The sequence below is a fragment of the Vulpes lagopus genome, chromosome 6 (assembly GCF_018345385.1).
Source record: "Vulpes lagopus strain Blue_001 chromosome 6, ASM1834538v1, whole genome shotgun sequence".
Classification (NCBI taxonomy): Eukaryota; Metazoa; Chordata; class Mammalia; order Carnivora; family Canidae; genus Vulpes; species Vulpes lagopus.
In genome coordinates, this window is record NC_054829.1 from 33,180,441 (window position 1) to 33,199,017 (window position 18,577).

At 44.3% G+C, this 18,577-nt stretch overlaps 1 pseudogene; it reads right to left on the reverse strand.

The window, feature by feature from the left end:
- Positions 1-485: 485 nt before the first annotated feature.
- On the reverse strand, positions 486-1,463 carry LOC121492525 (annotated as a pseudogene).
- Between the last annotated feature and the right edge of the window lie 17,114 nt (positions 1,464-18,577).

The following is an 18,577-nucleotide window of genomic DNA, read 5'->3' on the forward strand; positions in this document are numbered from 1 at the left end:
GCAAGTGTATACACTTAAACAGCATCAGTTTTATTCCCCCCCCCCCCCTTCATCCCCTGGTAACTACCATTTTACTCTCTATTTATTCTGAGTTTGACTTTTTTAGATTCCACATAAAACTGATATCATATAATATTTGTCTTTCTCTGTCTGACTTTTCTGACATTATCTCATAATGTGCTCAAGTTCTGTCCATGTTGTCATACAAATGGCAAGATACCCTTCTTTCTCATGGCTGAAAATATTCCATTGTGTGTTACATCCTTTTAATATATTCACCCCTTTTTTTGGGGGGGGGTAGAGTATACTTTATTGGTGGTACATGACAAGGTAGGGCTCCCCAAGCCCCTCCCCTTCCTCGGGGCTTGGGATGTAAATTGGAGGGCAGGAGATTCTCAGTGTGTTGGGGGATTAAGTTGGGACAGGGACTCCCCAGCAGCTGAGGGCCTCTCTCTTCCTCTTGTTCTTGGAGGTCTAGGAGGCTCTTACTCCTTGGAGGCCATGTGGACCATGAGGTCCACCACCCAGTTGCTGTAGCCAAATGCATTGTCATACCAGGAAAAGCTTGACAAAGTGGTCATTGAGAGCAATGCCAATCCTGGCACTGAAGGTAGAAGAGTGGGTGTCACTGTTGAAGTTGCAGGAGACAACCTGGTCCTCAGTGTAGCCCAGGATGCCCTTGAGGGGACCCTCTAATGCCTGCTTCACCACCATCTCAATGTCATCATATTTGGCAGCTTTCTCCAGGCAGCAGGTCAGATCCACAACTGACATGTTGAGTCCGGGGGAGGGGGACATGGAAGGCCATGCCAGTGAGCTTCCCGTTCAGCTCAGAGATGACCTTGCCCACAGCCTTGGTGGTGCCAGTGGAAGCAAGGATGATGTTTTGGGCAGCCCCTTGGCTGTCATGCCACCGCTTCCCAGAGGGGCTGTCCACGGTCTTCTGGGTGGCAGTGATGGTATGGATGGTGGTCATGGATGACTTTGGCCAGAGGAGCCAAGCAGTTGGTGATGCAGGAGGCATTGCTGACAATCTTGAGGGAGTTGTTATACTTCTCGTGGTTCACACCCATCACAAACATGGGGGCATCAGCAGAAGGAGTAGAGATGATGACCCTCTTGGCCCTGCCCTTCAAGGGATCCCCAGCCTTCTCCATGGTGGTGAAGACCCCAGTGGACTCCACAAAACACTCAGCACCAGCATCACCCCATTTGATATTGGTGGGATCTTGCTCCTGGAAGATGGAGATGGACTTCCCATTGATGACAAGTTTCCCATTCTCAGCCTTGACCGTGCCATGAAATTTGCCGTGGGTAGAATCATACTGGAACATGTACACCATGTAGTTGAGGTCAATGAAGGGGTCATTGATGGCTACAATATCCACTTTGCCAGAGTTAAAAGCAGCCCTGGTGACCAGGCACCCAATACAGCCAAATCCATTCACTCCAACCTTCACCATCGTGTCTCGGGGACGCGGCTGGCACTGTACCAGAAGATGTGGCTGTCTATTGAACGGGGAGGAGCAGAGAGCCCATTGATGGGCATTTAGCTTGTTTTCATATCTTGGCTATCGTGAATAAGGCTGCAATAAATGTGAGAATGCTGATATCTCTTCAAAATCCTGTTTTCATTTCCTTTGCGTATATACCGAGAAATGGAATCTAGATCATATGCTAGATCTTTGGTGTCACGTTAACTAGTTCAACCACTGTTGAACATTATGAAGGTGACCTCGGACATTTTATATCCCCTTCTTACCACTTTACCAAGCCTCATTATCATCTAAGTTCACCAGCTGTGTTATTTATAACTAAATTCCAGAATTTGAGACTTCACCCCAGGAATTTTTCCCCCTTTATGCAAAACACGGAATATAAATAGATATATTGGGGGAGGAGAAGTGGGATGACCTAACTCATTCAATCCATATGGGATCGGGGCAGCCCTGGTGGCTCAGCGGTTTAGTGCAGCCTTCAGTCCAGGACATGATCCTGGAGACCCAGGATCAAGTCCCACGTCGGGCTCCTTGCATGGAGCCTGCTTCTCCCTCTGCCTGTGTATCTGCCTCTCTCTCTCTCTGTGTCTCTCATGAATAAATAAATAAAATCTTTAAAAAATATATTTAATAAAAAAAATCCATATGGGATCAGAATAAGGAATGTTTGCTAAAGTGCATAATGGCATGAGGCTAAGATCTTTTGACAAGGACATCTAGACCATTTAAGTCTTGTTCTTTCTAAGACCCTGACAATATTTGCCTTTATGGCTTTTTTCTAACTGTCATGGCTAACCAGCCCACATTTGTATAGGCATAGTTTTCCTTTACTGATGTCAATTAAATCATAGGTGCAACGGCAAAGTTTCACTAGCCAAGTTGCCAGGATTTTAGATAAGTTTCAACTTCATGAATTCTAGAACTTTCATATTAATAACCCAAAGGGAAGTGTCTTTTTGGACAGAAATTGATGAGGCTTGTAAAAATCACCAGGAGAGAAGACTCAGTGTTCCTTGATACCCCTTGTTTGTCTCCTGGATGATTCATGAATCTATCAGTAGAATCCAGTTGATTTGCTTTAAACAAAGTTATCAATCTGCCTTTCTCTGGTCCCCAAGCATATTCATGTATTATAATGGAAATTACACTGTTGAAAAATCATAACACGATTGTTACTTGTCAAGATGACCATGAGCATGATTCCTATGGATCTGGCCTTTTCTTCCATGCCTCTGTGGCGGCTATACTGATTTGTTCTCAACTGATTTGTTTGATTCGGGGGGAGCTGGCTTCAGAGAGATGATCTATTCCTTGTGCCCTGTCAGGCTGTGGGGACAGCTGGGCTCCAATAAGCTCCAAAGAAATGTCCATTGCTATTGCTTCTTTTAGCTGGGAGTCCCCACCTTTGTATTCTGTATCCAGAGTCTACTGGCTCAGCCTAGATGCCATCTCTTCACCAGAGTCTACTGGCTCAGCCTAGATGCCATCTCTTCACCAGAGGGATTGTAGGTCACAGTGATAGCCATTTACCTAGCATTTTCAAAATGAAGCATTTACACAGGAGAGCAGAATGTCTTTCTCTGACATCCACATCTGTGGATAGATGTCTGAGTAATGCATACAATGTCCTACTATCTATGGTGTTATTTCCAAATATACCTCCATTTGCATTGTGTGGTAGCAAAAGCTTTGGATTAAGACTGATGTGGTTGGTTTAAATCCCAGTTTTGCCACTTACCCTGTGACATTGGGAAAACGACTTTTCCTTTTTATGATATTCAATGTTCTCATCAGTAAGAAACAGGTTAATAATACTTTCCTCGCAGTCCTGAATGAACTTGAGCAGAATCTGGAACATGATACAGACTCAATAAATATTCATTTTCTGTCCTATGAAAGATTTTTAAGCTCGAAGTTAGAGTCTCCATGAAATTCCAATGCCAGATAACCACACAGAGCGGTATAACTAGATAGGACCTTGTAACTCGATATTTATTTGTTTAGTGTTGTGAACACAAAGGGCTGATTTGTCCAGACCTGGGTACAGGTGATGATAGAACAGAGAACATACCTGCTGGCCAAAGCACCTGGAGGTAGAAGCTGCCCCTAACCCATCTTATAGGTCTCTAAAAGGCACAGATTGGTGCCTACATTGAACATCTTCCTAGGTGTTCCATAGTCCTAGGTGACTATGAATTAACTTCACAGATTGGTGCCTACATTGAACATCTTCCTAGGTGTTCCATAGTCCTAGGTGACTATGAATTAACTTCAGAATCATCTGGGTTTGAAATCTTAGATTCTAACAGACAATGTTTCAATTTGAATTTACTTATCCACCCAGAGGCACAATGGCAGTGGAGCAATAGTCCTCTGGGTGTTTCAAATGATATATATTTTTTAATATGGGAACGATGGTTTATGGTTAAAATGGGTTCACGAACAAAATCCGGTGAATCCCTAGCCCTACCACAACCCTGAAAGGCTGCCCACAATAATTTGATTCTATCATCAAGGAAAGGTATTCTGGAAGAGATGAAATGATAAGACCAAGGTCTCCTGTTGAGGGTAGTGAAATGGAGACTTTTTGTCTTTGCAAACTCCCACTGGGTATTGTTACTGAAATCCTGCTAGACCAGTGGTTCTCAACTGGGGTGATTTTGTCCCCCAGGTGACATTTGCCACTGTCCAGTAATATTTATAGTTGTCACACAGCAATGTGAAGTGCTCCTGGCATCTAGTGGGTCGAGGTCTGGGATACCTCTAAACATCCTACAACTCAGGACAGCCACCACAGCAAAGAATTATCCTGCCAAAATGTCAACAGTGCCAAACTTTAGAAACCACAATAGACCCAAATATAACTTTGCCAAAGATGAGTGAGAAATGTGCCCCAAGTTTTCTGAGTTCCCTTGAAGGGAGTTGAGTTGTATTCTAAGCATGTGCTATGTTGCTGAAAAAAATGTAATGTTCCTCTTGGCAGAAATGTCATTTGCTTCTATGGCCTTGGAAAATTCCTCACTTTTATGTTTTGTCTTTTTTTTGTTCATAAACTCTTATTCTTGTCCCCCTCTTTTGTGGAGACAAAAACTCTTGTGGGCTCTTCATTTTTTTTTTTTATCTCTCCAAAACACTGGATACATGACTCCCTAGGGACTCAGTACTTATTAATGATAATCATAAAAGGGAGAATTTATTGAGCACATAGTATGTGTCAGGCAATTTCCTAAGCATTTTATATTTATCATGTTGTTCTAATTCCTCAATGACCCTATGAAATGTGTACTGTGACCCCCTCTATTTTTTTAAATAAATTTATTTTTTATTGGTGTTCAATTTGCCAACATATAGCATAGCACCCAGTGCTCATCCCATCAAGTGCCCCTCTCAGTGCCTGTCACCCAGTCTCCCCCCACCCACCTCCCTTTCTACCTCCCCTAGTTCGTTTCCCAGAGTTAGGAGTCTCTCATGTTCTGTCTCCCCTTCTGATATTTCCCACTCATTTTTTCTCTTTTACCCTTTATTCCCTTTCACTATTTTTTATATTCCCCAAATGAATGAGAACATACACTGTTTGTCCTTCTCCAATTGACTTACTTCACTCAGCATAATACCCTCCAGTTCCATCCACGTTGAAGCAAATGGTGGGTATTTGTCGTGTCTAATGGCTAATATTCCATTGTATACATAGACCACATCTTCTTTATCCATTCATCTTTCGATGGACACCAAGGCTCCTTCCACAATCTGGCTATTGTGGACATTGCTGCTATAAACATCAGGGTGCAAGTGTCCCGGCGTTTCACTGCATCTGTATCTTTGGACCTCCTCTATTTTACAGATTTGGGAACTGGGACATCAGGAGTCTAAAATGCTTCTACATAGAATTAGTAAGTGGTGGCATTGAGATTTGTAGCTGAGCTCTGGAGTCTGGGTGTGTAACCGTTTAGTGACATGATTTCATAATGCTTGGGCAACTTTCAAGGCTGTAGTCAGCTTGAAAATCCCGTAGAGTGGAGAAAGCATCAAGCCCCAGTGAACTCATTTCTGGGGTGCTTTAGGGTTCTCTGCAGGGCAAGAAGGAACCAGGTAGGGATAATGGGTATGGAGCTCCTATGAAAAGAATGAAGTAAGATCAGGAAAGCCAAGAACTATACTGGAAGGAAGAAAGAACTTGGGGAATAAGATGGCAACAAGTAAGCTCTTCCCTGGATATCCTCATTTCTCCATTCTTCTCTAGGGTTTAAAAAAAAAAAGGCAAAGGAGAAAGCAACAAAACACCACACCAAATGACCAGGCTGTGAGTCTTTCAGCTTGGTCCACTCTTGTCCCTGCAGGGTGTGTCTGCTGCTGCCTTTAGTCCACTTGAGCTGCACTGGCCATGACATATTTCAGCAGAACTCTCCACAGCGGGTTCTCATGCAGGTAGTACTTGATTAATGGTTTTTGCCTCTTGCTATTCATTAAAGACTGTTTGCACTGAATGTGCTGTCAGGTTTTGCAGGATTCCCCAGCTTGAAGGATACACTCATGCTGAAGAAAGAACAGATTGGAGAGTTGGGAAGCACTAATTAGAAATGCCTGTAAGACGTATTGTGGACACCTGTCTCGCCTATTCATTTACTCATTCACTACTCATTCATACATTTCTTTAGCAAAACATGCATCAAGTCCTGTGTGCCTGAACTTGTGTAGCTCCTTGGAAAACAAAGATAATAAAGGCATTGATGGGAAACATGACCATGCCAAGGAATGTTTGCTACATAAGAATGTGATTGCTCTAATGAAGGCTAGAGAGTGGGAAGATTTTTAGCACAGGCTACAGGCTTCAAATCTTGGCATTGTCACTACCTATGTGAATTCAGGGAAGCTATGTAGTCCCTGTTTCCTTGTGATAAAATAGGAATAATAATGAATGTCCCTACCTAGAGTTGTAATTATTTAAATTGTAAAAGTGCTTGATGTCTCTTACATTGTAGATGCTCAATAAAGATTGATTCATTGATTGATTATTCAATGTTTATTGAATGAAAGCTAGTGTCATCATATATTGAATTCAGTGAAAACAGAGATGAAGGAGAACCTAAGACCATTCAGGGGGTCAGAAATGTTTCAGAGAAGGTATCGGGTAGGCCAAGAGTTGAGGAGGGCATGGGAGATTGCCAGAAGACCAGTGAAGTGAGGGCCTTCCGGGCAGAACAACATATGCGAGAGCAAAGAGGCATGAGGGAGGGAGCTGGCATATTTGTGGGACCAATTGTGGTTTGCAATGTCATGGTCACAGAGTATGGTGGGGGAGAGGCTGGAGAGACGACAGGGTAGGGAAGCAGGGACCCATTTATATGCGTGATGGGGTTTGGGAACTGATCTGTAGGGAATTTAAAGTCGTGAATGATTCTTTTTTTTTTTTTTTTTTTTTTAAAGATTTATTTATTTATTTGACAGAGAGAGAGAGAGCACAAACAGAGCAGCAGCAGCAGAGAGAGGGAGAAGTAGGCTCCCAATGAGCAGAAAGCCAGACACAGGGCTTGATCCCCAGACCCTGAGATCATGCCTTGAGCCAAAGGCAGACGCTTAACCAACAGAGCCACCAAGGTGCCCCTCACTGAATGATTCTGGTCAGGAGTGACATGATACTGTTCTCAGATCTCCCTGACAGCAGTGGGCAGATCGATGAGAAGGATAGAAATGGAAGCCAAGAGACCAGCAGAAGGCTGCCAGGAGCAAGAATCGGGGAGAGTGCTGAGGCATCAGCCAAGACAAGGAGAGGCAACCTCCGGAGGGACTCGGGGAGGCAGGTCAGTAAGCACTTGTGCCTGGTTAGATGTGAGGGCCGAGGGAAGAAGACTCCTGAACGACTCCCAACGACAGGCAGCTGAGGCAGTGCCCACCCTGAGATGGGGAAAGTGAAGGAGGACCGGGAGGCGGGTGTTGAGGTGAAGAGGGGCACTGGGGAGCTGAGTCCCTTGGCGGTCCAGGTTCCTTAGGAGAGTGTTGAGGAAGGAGAGGCAAAGACCGAGATCAGGGGATACATTTCAAAAGCAAGAAATTGGCCCCCAATGTCAATGCCACAGCGAAGTAACAGAAGATCCTAGAGCTTCTCATTAGGTTTGCCAGCTGGTGGTGTTTCTAAACTTGGTGAGAGACACTTAGGTGCTGAGACTGGCAGCCAGACTGCAGTGGGTGACAAGGTGCAAACAGGGCAGGAGCGCCTTTTAGAAGTCTGATTGCAAGGAGAATTACTGGTTTTTGAAAAATATTTTTAAAAGATATCTGTAAATCTAAAGTGCCCACCAGGGAAATCTCTGGAATGGCTTGCTGTGATAAAGAACAGAATACTAACAAGTAGGAAATTCTTGTATAGAGACAATTTTCAAAATGAATCTATGTTAAGTTAGGGCACTTTTATAAAGGAAAGGAATATTTTAGAAGCTGTTTACATGTTTCATAAGCTCTGACTGCTACTGTGCTCTATTACAAGACTTACAATTTCTAGGAATGCGTTTATATATGGGATTCCCTTGGAACATGGTTTATGTCTTTTTGTAGGCTAAACTTCTAATGAATGAATTTGTCAGTAGGTACTGTAGTTTATGGAGTCTGGTAGCAAAATCTCGAAATTTCAAATGAGTAACCCTTGTAGTATCAGATCCTCACACATTTTATATGTTGTTCTGAGAGTCATAGGCTCACATAAATTTGCTTCCCTAAGCTCCTGAGACTAAGGCTCATATTTTGCATGGCACATTCACAGTCCTTTCTGAATCCTAAGTTCTTAGACAAATCCAAAAAGCAATACTTTCTTTAGACCCAGAACATGTTTTAATTTTTCTGGCTAGAATAGAATGAAATCACTTTCAAAAAGGGGTGACACAATATCAGAGAGACAAGCAGAGGAATCTCATACTTGAAAGCTATTTAAAATAGCTTGATTCCAACATCAAATTCTAATAACAGCAATGGCAATCATTTCCCACTGAGGTGGCAGTAGGTGTCTCTGAGGAAGTTGTTTTTGAGGTAACATTTGAAGAATGACTGGAATTTTGATGGAGAAATAACCAAGGAACCAGAATAGCACAAGGAAAAGCTCAGAGGTTAAGAGTAAGTAAACAACTAGTTGAAGAACAGTATCTAAACTATAGATCCTTGAAAGAAGTATTTATGAAGAAAATAGTGGAGATAAGACCAGGAAGGGTGATTAAGTTCAGTTTGTCCAGAACAAAGATTAGGATTTGGGGAGTTGAGGGAGCTTGAAGCATGTAATTACCTAAGTAGGGTGGGAAGTTTCCTTAAAACTCTTTTTGGAAGCATCAGCCAAATTATAAAATCTAAGCTCCCATAGCCTAGTGAAACAGAAGCAAAAAAAGCAGAATCCAAAAGGATAGTTAAATCCTGGTTAGCATGGGATGGGAAGAAGATGGGCTAAGGGATCTATAGTCTGTGCTGGGCTCAAAGTGCTCCGTGGAGGTGGCTAGATGTGGTCATGCTGGGCTGCGTGAGGCAGGTGCTTGCATTGGACTGGTCGGAGTGGGCGGCAATGGCAGCTTTCACCCTGAGCCCTGCCTGACTCTGCTGTAGTTTCACGGTTTCCTCTGCTTGCCCTGAATGGTTCAGACGACATGAGCTTACCTGCTCGAATTTATCACTCTCTGACTTGACTTTGGAAGTCAAGAGATTTCCGGAATCTCAATTCTCTGGAAGCAGAGATTTCTCTGTGTAATGCTGACTGGTAGATTTTTGAGCATTCTCTGGGTCTCTCTTCATTCTTCTGTGTGTATATACAAGTATAAATTTTCTTTTCCGCTTTTAGGGGACCAGGAGAAACTGTTAAGAGGTTAAGCGTAAATTGAAGAAAACCAATTTTTTTTAAAGATTTTATTTTATTTATTCATGAGAGACAGAGAGAGAGAGAGAGAGAGAGAGAGAGAGAGAGAGAGATTGAGAAGCAGGCTCCATGCAGGGAGCCCGACATGGGGCCCGATCCCAGGTCTCCAGGATCACACCCCAGGTGAAAGTGGTGCTAAACCACTGAGCCACCGGGGCTGCCCAAGAAAACCAATTTTTGAGGTAGATATCTATCATTTTGTCTGCTGACTTTCCCTTCCACCCTTTTCCTAGTATTCCTTTTCCTTACAGAAATGCCCATTTTTCTATACTACATGATTCTGGTGGAACTGCTATCTTGGCACTCTGTTCCACTAAGCCATGAGTGTGGACATGTTACCAGAGCCTGGCCATCTGTGCCCCATCTGTAGACCACAGTTATTGGACACATATGGACATGTGACTGAAGCAGGACCACTTGGAGTCCTTCTCTGGAATTTTCTGGATGTGTTGGGATGATGGTTAGAATTTTTTGCAACTAATATCTTTCTTCACTCAGAGAGAATGAGGCTATCACACTGAAAGAAGTAGAGCTGAGAGGGAGAGAGGTCTGATACCTTCCATTTGTGTTCCTAAACTTAGGTGTGCTAGGCCCCACTCCCCCACTTTCCACTATCCCCATGTTTTTTTTTTTTCTTGAGTTATTTTGAGTTGCATTTTGGTCAATTCAACTGAAAAAAGGAGTCCTGATTGATGTAAAATTTGTTTGTTGGTCATTTGCTTTGTTATTGGCTTTACCTTTGTAACTTGTTTGGTCTCAGATAACCACCAAAGACTTCTGAGGGTAGGACACCCCCACCTCCGTAGTTTTAATTTAAAATTAGCTCAGAAGATATCCTTACTGATGTCCCACCTTTTTAACATCTTGTAGGTCTGTTAGCTCAATTCTGTGGAGTTACACATTTCTAAAGAAAACTCAAAATACTTGTTAAGAATATAGACAGGAATGGGCTTTTTGGGTTTAGTTTCACAACAAGGATAATGGAGTTTGCAGAGTATTTCTGAGAAACAGATGAAAACTGTGGTGATAACATATATTAAATCCCAAAAAGAAAAGTGGTTCAGAGAAAAAGCATTATTTCTAAGAATATCATTAAGGTGTTTCATTATATATAGTAAATGAGATGCAGTTTCACACCCTGTCAACTTATATGTAAGATACGGTGTGTATATGTGTGTGTGTGTGCGATTTTTCTGTGGAAAATGGGGTAACTTAAAACCATTGCAAAGCCTTGGATCTTTATATTAGAGAAAGGTTCCACTTGTTTATATCCATACCTCATATCATTTATATATGTGTATATAATATACAAATCAGTATATTCAATTCCTGATCAGAAGTTTTCTTGCTATCCAAATCCATGCTGTTCAGCCTTGAGTCAGGCTGGCAGTGAGCTAAAGCAGATGGAGGAAAGAGCCAGGGAAAGGTCACTGAAATGATATCATGTGATCCAGCCTTTCCACTCAGACTGGTCACTCAGAGTGACTCTGAGGGATGAGGTGTGGCATCAGGAGTAGTCAGGTATCTGGCATGGTACTGAGGGTCTACAGAGGTAGCACTGTGGTTCCGAGTGGTTCCTTTCTCTTGGAAGAGGACTCCAGGTAACATCTGGGGGTACTGAGAAGAGAGGGGCAGGTATGGTTTCCTCCTGCAGCTAAGGGAGCTGGGGCTCACATTAGAGCTCTGGTTTCAGCAGAATAACTAGGAACAAGCCTAGAGTGGGGAACAGGTAAACATGGAGAAGGCTATGGGAAAGGCTACCGCAAGCGAATCCAGCAACAAGAGCAGAGTAGGCATGGAACACCCTAGAGGGCCTTTCCATTGTGTGACTTAGGAGCAATGGGACCAAATATTCAGGGCTGGTGTAGATGCCAGAGCCAAGCAGACACAGGGAGGGTAAGGATCGGCCCATACTAAGGGAGGGATTGGGCTCGATGCCCCAGAGGAATCTGGCAGGGGACCCTGAGGCTGCACCTACTTCTCCTCCTCCTTCCCTCCCATCTATGCCTGTCATGGATGCAGACTCATGGTATATATTATATATATATGTGTATTATATAATATAGGGTGGGTAAGACTCACCAGAGTCTCCTTGTCTATGAATCCTGACTCATCCATATCAAGGAGCTCCCCTTCAACCACAGGGAAGGGCCAGGTGCAGGCTCCTTGAGTGGGTCCATGGACTCTGAACACCACCTACTCTTCGTTAGCTCATGGGTGGGCCTACTTCTGTCTTCCTTTACTTCTGTCATCCTTTCTCAGGACCCACACCTCTCCCTGTGCTATTTCTGAGATGCTTCACTTTTCACCATGATGATTCAGTGATGCTGTGGGATTCTTTTCTATTTACAGGGCTGAAAGGCAGGCCAGTTTTACCAATAGCTAAACAGTGATTGATGGAGTATGGTTTGAGGGGCACCAGGAAAGCTACCACTGTCCTTGCCTCTGCTTGGAATTCTCTCAGAGTCATTTATTTACATTAAGTCATCGTGTCTCCCCTGCAAGACAGTGCTCCATTAAATCTGTTCGCTGCTGTGCTTACAACAGCACCCAGCACATGATAGGTACTCAATAAATATTGGTTGTATAAATGTTCTTCAAGGGATACTGTGTTAAAGTGTAAATACCTTTGGAGCAGTGCACTGAGCTGTTATCAATCCTTATCACTCTGGCAGGAGTGACTGCTTTTCCTTCGTGTCACTGACCCTGAGCCACCCTTCTCTGTACCCTTGACAGAGCTATACACAGGCAAAGGAGAGTCACAGAGACAGTTGCCCCTACCGGTGCACAGGTGTTCCTTCCCCTTTCCACTCCACTCCTGTTTCTGCCTGGCTCACAATCCCTGACTTGGTCTCTTATTTATGACTCTGCTCCTGCCTCTAAAAGCTGGCCTGATCTCTTAGGCTTGGATTTAAGTTCTCCCTGAAGTAGGTGGCTCAGCCCATCCCCATCTATGCCCTGGCTCTTCAGACTGACTCCTTCAGGAGGATGCTTTACCCTGGAGGGGTCCTCAACTCTGTCCCATGTGGTCCTTTCTGCAGCCAAGATGCTCTGAGATATGGCTGTGTGATCTGGAGGAGGGGGGAGGTTGGGGTGGTGAGAGGTCTGGATTGTAACTGTTCTCTGGATGGTTTTCCCTCCCTACTCCTATTCCCCCACTGGCCTCTCCTTCCCACTTCAAATTGCCTCTTTGATCCAGAAACTTTCCTAGGGTCCAATTGGTCTGGGAATATGAAGCTTCTCCTCTTCTCTTCTCTTCTCTTCTCTTCTCTTCTCTTCTCTTCTCTTCTCTTCTCTTCTCTTCTCTTCTCTTCTTTCTCTTTCTCTTTCTCTTTCTCTTTCTCTTTCTCTTTCTCTTCTCTTTCTCTTCTCTTTCTCTTTCTCTTCTCTTTCTCTTCTCTTTCTCTTTCTCTTCTCTTTCTCTTCTCTTTCTCTTCTCTTTCTCTTCTCTTCTCTTCTCTTCTCTTCTCTTCTCTCTTCTCTCTTCTCTTCTCTTCTCTTCTCTTCTCTTCTCTTCTCTTCTTTTCTCTTTCTCTTTCTCTTCTCTTTCTCTTCTCTTTCTCTTCTCTTTCTCTTCTCTTTCTCTTCTCTTCTCTTTCTCTTCTCTTTCTCTTCTCTTTCTCTTCTCTTCTCTTCTCTTCTCTTCTCTTCTCTCTTCTCTCTTCTCTCTTCTCTTCTCTTCTCTTCTCTTCTCTTCTCTTCTCTTCTCTTCTCTTCTCTCTTCTCTTCTCTTCTCTTCTCTTCTCTTCTCTTCTCTTCTCTTCTCTTCTCTTCTCTCTCTCCTCTCCTCTCCTCTCCTCTCCTCTCCTCTCCTCTCCTCTTCTCTGACCTTTCTCTTTTGAGATTTCTTGCAGGCTCTGTTTACTTGCATATTCTCCTTGTGGCTCTCTATACCTCCTCCTTCACCTCTCCAGAGTGTGTGTCTCTGCCTGCGTTTCCTCAGAGAAGGGCTGAACCGAGACCTTGAGTGTGGGCAGCCAGGTTGGAGAAATGATGCCTGAGGCACAGGGGTGGAGACTGGAAAGCAACAGAAAAGGTGGGAAGGCCACTCAAGGGGTATCCTTTTTTAAAAATTTTTCTTTATTTAAATTCAATTTGCTAACATATAACACCCAATGCTCATCCCATCAAGTGTCCTCCTTAGTGCCTGTCACCCAGTTACCCCATCCCCCTACCCACTCCCCCTTCCACAACCTTTTGTTTCCCAGAGTTAGGAGTCTCTCATGGTTTGTCTCCCTCTCTAATTTTTCTGCACTCAGTTTCTCAAGGGGGTGTTCTTGACCGAGTCACTCCTGTAGACTTCCGGGGCTCAGCCCCCCTGTGCCCAGCATTGTCTAAGCAACAGAAGGGAGAAACATCCAGCAAGTGCTTCAGAATTGCCCTGTGAGTCATTAAGTTCCTTGCAGATCCTGGCTGGGGTCCATGCTGTTGTGTCCAAGAAGCCTGGAGGCACAGCACAAACTGAGGCATGATGCTGTTAGCTTATCCCAGTGCAAAGTGGGTGACCATGGCAATGGCAAGAGGGATATGGGCCAGGAAGCAGGAAGGAGTGAGGCAAGGTTCAAGGACCAGCCCTCCCTGGCCCTGCACAGATCTAGTGATGTCTGTGGTAAGTCCATTTGTCACAAGGACTTCAAGGTGTTGTCAATCACTATCTCTGCAAAAGACTTAGGACAGGAGGACAGGAGGGTTAGTGGAACATACCATGATTTATGATCTCATGACTGGTCCTTAGGCCTTGACCCAGATTCAGCATCCACTTCCCACATCACACCTTCTGTTTCTCTCACCTCAGTGAGCACTGCGGTTGGCCAAGGCTGCTAGCCTGGTGTCATCACCTGGACCTTCCTCTCCAAGGGCTCTGAGCCTTTCCAGGCTGTGGTTGTACAAGTGACCCCTTTATGGTCACTATGGGTACAGGAAGCCCTGAGAAACACCCAGGGGATCTCTTGGGTTCCATATTCCTTCCTGCCTCCCACCAGAGAGCAGCAGCCAGATCCTCCTGGTCATCAAGGCCAGTTATCACCTGACAACACCTTTTCCTTGCCTGTTCGTCCACTGGCATGAGTAGCCTCATATGAACCGATGGCAGCCATAGCTCCTGGTGGAACTCCAGCTAGGTGCCTGCCCTGGGAGCCTGGGCCTCCAATCCAGAAGAGTCTAGGGTCATGAGACAGGAGCACGAATTCCACAGGGGACCACTGACAGGGATGGTGGGAACAGAACCATGCCCACTTCCACCCAGGTTATACCTTTGCAAAGGTGAGGGCCAAGGCACCAAAGGTGTTCCATGCCCTTGGACCCTCTCTCGCTTTGTGGTCTTGACTCCCTGTTTCTGTCCATCTGTCCTCCTCCCTGTCTGTGTCTATCCCTGTCTTTCTCCATGCGCTCTGCCTCTCTCCATCCCCTGGCAGTCCGATCCCCCTGCTGGGGGACAAAGGCTGTGACTGCTGTGCTATTCCTATATATATGGTCTCCCAGGTTGGCCTCACCTGGGCTGCTCCTTCCTCAGAGTGCTGGGGGACTCTTGAGAGTCAGAGGCAGAGGGGAGCTTGTGCATAGGGGCTGCCCATGAAGGTGGTGTTCAGGAAGGAAAATTCTAGAACAAAAAAGTTCCACTCAGAAATTTGCCAGTGATTAGCTGTGTTTGAATTTATCAGGAAAAGCATTCCATCCCAGGCCAGGCAGACATCACTTTGTCCTTCCTGCCCCCGACCATGGGGAAGTAATGGGAACAGATGCTGAGGGAATTGATGACAGCAGATGGGAGATGCTCCCCCTTCTCTTCCAGGACCATTCTTTCTCTACCCAGTCAAGGACGGCTTCCTTCCTGCAGCAGAAGCTCCACGGATCACCTGGACAGCCTCCTCCCTGCACGCACGTTCCCAGCAGAGCCTGCAGAGGAGGCCCGGGGCTCCCGCAGCCCCTCCTGGTTCTGTCCCACTGCAGCCTCCCTCAGCCAGCAATTCGTGTGTATGTTCACTTCTGTGCCATTGTTATGCTGGCTTCTCTACTAGGACAACCTTCTCAACCCTTTTCCATTCTCCTTACACTCCTGCTCATTTTTTTAAAGGCCAAGCCAAGCATCATTTTCTTTGTGAAGGGCCTGGTGGAATTATGCTCAGGTATTAATGCTCACAACATTTATACACAACAATTCGTTTAATTCTCATCACAGCCTTTGAGGTCGAGTCTATAACTATACCTATTTTACAGATGAGAAGACTAAGTCACAGGGAAATTCAATCACTTGTCTAAGGTACCACACTAAGTAGTATCACTTGTAGGCCTATGCCTTCTCTGCATACTGGCAATGTGTCGCTTGGTGTGTCGTATAGGAGGCCACCGATATGCTACCAAGTGAATGATTTGGATGCTGATGCTTTCTCAAAAAAGTCAAATAAGTCTAATTTAAACAAAACAAATGTGGTTGACACTTCATGATATTGAAGAGTTCTCTTGCCTGTGAGCTCCCTACACTGTCCAATCCTCTCTCTGCCTCTTCTCTTTCTGATCATTTTCTAGTTTTGTTTTTTTTTTTCTCTCTTCTGGATGGAGAACATCAGACAAAATTGCCAAGAGGAAGAGGTTTGCCTGGGGGAGAGGGCTGAGGTCTTTACTAAGTTAGATGTTTGGTGAGTCCGTTGACTTCATGTTCTTCATTAGGGTTGGATAAATGAGAATTGGCTTCAGGCAGGGGTGGAAAGGAACGCTACCACAGTACCTGGTGAGAAATTGAATTCAGAGAGAGGGAATGAAGTGGAATATGTTCCTTTCAGTCCCATTGATCTTTCTTTCTATCAAAGCATCTCCTGCGGGCTTCAGTTAAGGATATAGAATTATAGGAATTAGATATGTTACCCTATCCACAATGATGGCAGGATCATTTGTCAATGAAAAAAAAATTCAATTGTAGAGTTTCTGGAACACTCTTTATGCCTGACTTGTTTCTGAGATCTTTTTAATTGGATTTGAGTCTTTTGTTTTGTTTCTTTGGATAAAGTCATTAACCCCTGTTTCACTGGGATGAAAGAAGAAATGAAAGGTAGTTTTGACTGTCAAGGAACCCTGAGTATAATGTAAGAGTCAGAATCCATGCCTGCCTTGTGTGGTGTGAGTGCCACACCTGCTCACCCCTTGCTGGGGGAAGGGAGGGATGTGGTCCACTATGACCCTCATTCTCTCTGCAGGTATTTTAGGAAATGCAGCATCAAAATCAAAGCTAAGCCACAGGAGTTGGGAACACAGTGATTTGGCGACAAAGGCACAGAGTAGAAGAAAAAGGTCTGCTTTCTAGTTCTGACTCTATTACTGAACTAAGGGTTCAGAGAAGATAGTGCATTAGTGTGGAAAATGTTTCCTTGCCTTTAAAGGGGAAGGGAGTGAATTAAAAGTGTCCAAGTCTCAGGACTGTGTTGTAGGGTAGAATGTCAGGTTTGCGATCCAGTGCATGCGCACACTTTTTCTTACTCCTCCTTCCAACTTGAATGACTTTTTTAGTCCTTAATCTATTCTTTTTTCATCCTTGTACTCTAAATTGTGTCCTCAGAATATGGGATAAAGGCAATAATGATCAAGATAATGATACTATTAATCTATTAAGAATCTAATTCATTTAACTTAAAGAGTATGAACTACTTTTTATCAAGCACTTAATATGTAGTAGACATTAAAAAATATGATTTCATTTAATGCTCAAAGTCATCTTAGTAAATAGATAACAATTATCCCTATTTCAGAGATGGGGAAGCTGTGGCCCAGAGGAGAGACTGATTTGTGCAAGGTAACAGCACAAGTAATGGCCGAGTCCGTATGGGCTCCAAGAATTTTTTTAACCCAGAGTCTATACTCTTAACCACTGTTGTACACTTAACAGGAGGGAAAAGTGGTTACCAATGATCCACGATGCAGAATACAATGGACTTTTTCTTTGTAATCCTCTCAGGCCTCTCAGGTAGTGCTCATGTTTGATCATCATTATCAATCTTAAAATCCTATCCGTGGTCTCCTTGGACATACGTCTTCATCTTCTGTGATCATTAGTTCTATGGCGTCAACCTGGCTGGGCCTCAGTGCCCAGATATTTGGTCAGACGTTATTCTGGATATTTCTATAAGAGTATTTTGTGAATTATATTAACATTTAAACCAGTGGACTTTGAGTAAAGCACCCCCTTTTACCCAGTTTGGGTGGGTCTTACCCAATCAGTTGAAGGCCCTAATAGAACAAAGACTGAGGGCCTGGGAGCAAAAAGGAATTATGCCAGCAGATGGGTTTTGAACCTGAATTGCAGTATCGCTCTTCCCCAGGACCCTAAACTGCCAGCTTACTTTGCAGATTTTGGATTTGCCAACCTCCGTAATCATGTGAGCCAATACATGTCCTATTGGTTTGGTTTCTCTGGAAAACCCTAACTTGCACTTTTTCCTTCTTGAACTTTTCCTTCTAATCTACTTTTAGTCCGCATTCCCCCTTTGCCCTGACAAGAGAGGCTTCTTCAGTATTAGATGGCAGTTTCTTGTTCTTTTCTCTTTGTGTCCTTTCTCTCAGAGAAGACGCCTACTCTCGCAACTTCACGATGGGTCTGTGTTACTCTGAAATCTGAGTTCCTAAGCCTGACTGCTTTCTTTACCCCAAGTTTGGGGCTGCCTGGGTCTTCACAGGAAGACGTCACCAAACAGCAGCTAATCATTCAGCTCCCACATCACTGAGCTTTCCTCCTAGTTACAGATTCTTTTAACCACCCAGACTTCAACCTAGAGTTTCTGAACTGCTCCTTGTTCCCTGCTCTACATATTCAGCTGGCCAGGCAGTGGTTCAATTTGTTCTTCTTTGGGGCCATCTTCCATCTTGCTATGGTCTGAATGTTTGCATCCCAAAAATTCATATGTTGAAATCCTAACCCTCAAAGGTAATGGTATTAGCAGATGAGGTCTTTGGGAGGTACTTAGGTCATGAGTATTGGGTCCTCATGGCTGAAGTCAATGCTCTTATAAAAGAGATCCCTCAGAGCTTCCAAGCCCCTGTGCCATGTAAGGTACAGTGAGAGGTCTGTGACCTGGAAGAGGGCTCTCATTAGAACCCGACCCCGCTGACATCCTGACCCTGGACTTCTAGCCTCCAGAACTGTGAACAAGAAATATCTGTTGTTTATAAGCTACCCAGTCTGTGATATTTCGTTTCAGTGCACTGA